The sequence below is a fragment of the Montipora foliosa genome, chromosome 10, assembly GCF_036669935.1.
Source record: "Montipora foliosa isolate CH-2021 chromosome 10, ASM3666993v2, whole genome shotgun sequence".
NCBI classification, from domain to species: Eukaryota; Metazoa; Cnidaria; class Anthozoa; order Scleractinia; family Acroporidae; genus Montipora; species Montipora foliosa.
Window position 1 is genome coordinate 25477613 of NC_090878.1, and position 2759 is coordinate 25480371.

General features: G+C 38.9%; 1 protein-coding gene across 3 annotated transcripts in view; it reads left to right on the forward strand.

The window, feature by feature from the left end:
- LOC137973637 (allatostatin-A receptor-like) overlaps positions 1-1533 on the forward strand; it is a 10942-nt gene extending 9409 nt beyond the window's left edge. For 2 of the 3 annotated variants that reach the window (XM_068820485.1, XM_068820484.1), the window contains one exon: positions 1-1530. This exon is cut by the window's left edge and continues 4289 nt beyond it. The gene's annotated coding sequence lies outside the window, so the exon portion shown is untranslated. The other variant, XR_011117290.1, reaches the window with a different exon arrangement.
- The last annotated feature ends 1226 nt before the right edge of the window (positions 1534-2759 follow it).

The window sequence follows — 2759 nt, forward strand, 5'->3', positions numbered from 1 at the left end:
TCATCAAAATATCACCTTCAAACTCATGCACACCACTTCCTTGGAAACAACAGAATTTCAGGTTATATTAGAGATAATTCTGTTACCTGCACACGCTCATTTTTATCGGTCGTATTGCTTAGCAACCTGTGTCATGTCACTTGCGAAACAACCCCGCCTACTCAAGAATACTACGTGATTGTTGAAGTCAAATAGGTTATTTTCAACGTTTTATGGTTCGTTTATCCCCTCCCAAGTGAGCACAAACATTTGCTGCCAGTCTTTTGTGCACGGGGGAAAATTGCAATGCCGCAAAGCTCGCGAAGAATATTTCCTTCCGTTTTTTCAATGTTTTTTCATGATTCTGTGGGAAGACATGATATTCTTTTGGAGAAGTGGCCACTTACTTATCAATAACAAAGTTTCAGCGGTTTCTAAAAGGTGATTTTATTTTTGTGATATAAAGGCCCGTGCAAACGCTCGCAACAACACGCAACATTGTTGGGCCCAACAATGTTGTCTCTTGTTGCGCGACGTTAGCCGATGTGTGCAAACGCTCGCAACAAGTCACAACATGTTGGGCCTTTAGATGAGAATACAAAGGACTCTGGGACGTTTTCCATCTCCTACGCCATGTTGCGCGTGCGCCGGCGCAACATTGTTGGATGCGCTGTGCAAACGAACGCAACATTGTTGGGCCACGCTTCGATGACCGCGAAACAATAGAAATGTTGGCACTTGTTGGCTCTGAAGTTTGACCAGTTTCAAACTTAATCCAACAACTTCCAACAAGTCGCAACAACATACAACATGATGTGCAAACGCTCGTTGGGCCAAACAATGTTGCGTCTTGTTGGCCAACAATGTTGCGAGCGTTTGCACGGGCCTTAAGGATACAAACAAGCGCTTTGTCTCTGTATTTTCTCTGCAGCAACCATCTGGGCACAACTGTTTTTTTGTTGAGCTTATGATTTACATCCAAGGTATACATTTAGTTAAAGATTTAATTAAAGATGAAGACATTTCCATGTCTCATATAATCAAAAGTGACGATGTGACCCCTTCAATTCAATTATTGTGAAATTCACTCGTCGTTGCGTTGTAGGAATGATCTTTACAAAGCAAGAACTAAGGTAATATAAAGAACTTTACTAGGGAAGATATTGGCCTGGGCAGGCAAGGTGAAAATAAAATCTTTATTCGGGAAAGCTTAACATCAGCTAGAAGGGAGCTTTTATTATTATTTAACAATTATTCGCCGAAGGCGAATAATTGTTTTAGTATAAATACACAAGTGATTATTTCAAAAAAGAGAATAAAAAAAACATTTCAACGCGAAATCATCTTCACTTACAGTGGCAAAACGACTACTGGCAGCCATTTTGTCCGTCGAGGTGATTATCGGTTGATAATCCGAGATAGCGAGCCAATGAGAGCGCGCTATTTTGTATAATCACCTGTGTATTTATACTAATTTGTTTATTGACCTTTGTTAGGTTATTTCTTTTTTGCCTCCCACGCAGACTTTCTTTGTGCTGCGGCTTCCTTTCCTTTCTTTAGGGTGAGGAGAAGTGGCGGGGCCATGGGAGCGTCTGCTTGGATGGCTATTTTACCTTTTTTTTACTTTATTATAACCACAACCTAAATGAAGTACTTAAATCTTTTAACCACTCGGCTCGTTTAGTTCTTACTATTCTGAGTAGTTTTTTTTGTCCAATTAAATTCCTCACTCTGTAGTTATCTTTTTTGTATTTTTGTGGCAAAATAAATGCTTGTTGTTCTCCATGGTCACCTAGGCACCAATAACATACCAGAGAGAGGACGTATATATGTTCCATGTAAAAAACTGTAAACAAACCTTTAAAGGTTGTGTGGATATTTTCACAGTACATGTACAAGGATGAAGAGTATGTGTTCAGAAATAGTAAAATAATATATAGATTTAGCCAAGCCTAAAAGCGGAGCCGCGTCCCGGGTTGTTTATACTTACTGGCTGTAGGATTAGTAAAAATAAAAGGTTTTAGAATTGTCCGCGTTTTGGTGTTTCCGGTTACTGCTTAATTAAGTCATTTTTCTTTTCTGCCTAAATAGTGAACTCCACGGTAAATTTCACTCGAAAAACCGATATCACATGAATTACGAAGCGATGAGTGCGATATCTGTTTTTCAAGTGAAACTTACGGTCGAATTCACCAGTAGTTAGGCAATGAATTTTTCTTGAATCGCGCGAGTTTTGAAAGAAAACAAGCAAATTCTCAGCAAGCGAACGGAAAAGGAAAAAAGCCATTTCAGAGGCAACTGTCAAAAGCCAGCGAATTGGAATCATGCAAATTAAAAATCACAGACACACAAGCTCGTGATGTGACAGATCGTCTTTGTCGGTTCAAGGTCAAAAAAAGAGTTTTATTGATGTTCTTTATTCCACTTTATCTCTGAAAACGAGATCATTTACATTTTGATGTATTTCATCGAGACACACCAGCTCGGAACCAGAATCGACAAGAAACTTCACAACAAGATCTCCAACAAAGATCTCCGACAAATTACCTGGCTGTACGTGCTCTAAACAAACTTTTGAGACACAAGCCACTGGTGTTTCTCCTCACTTTTACGAGAACTCATTGTTATTGTTCATAACAATTTCCTTTTCACTGTCGAGGCACATCGAAAAACAGTTAGGCAAACAGAGTAAAACAAACTTTTGTTCGCTTGCATTTTAAAGCCAAACAAACAAATCAATTATTTCTTTATGACCAAATAGAGTACAGATGATTGATATT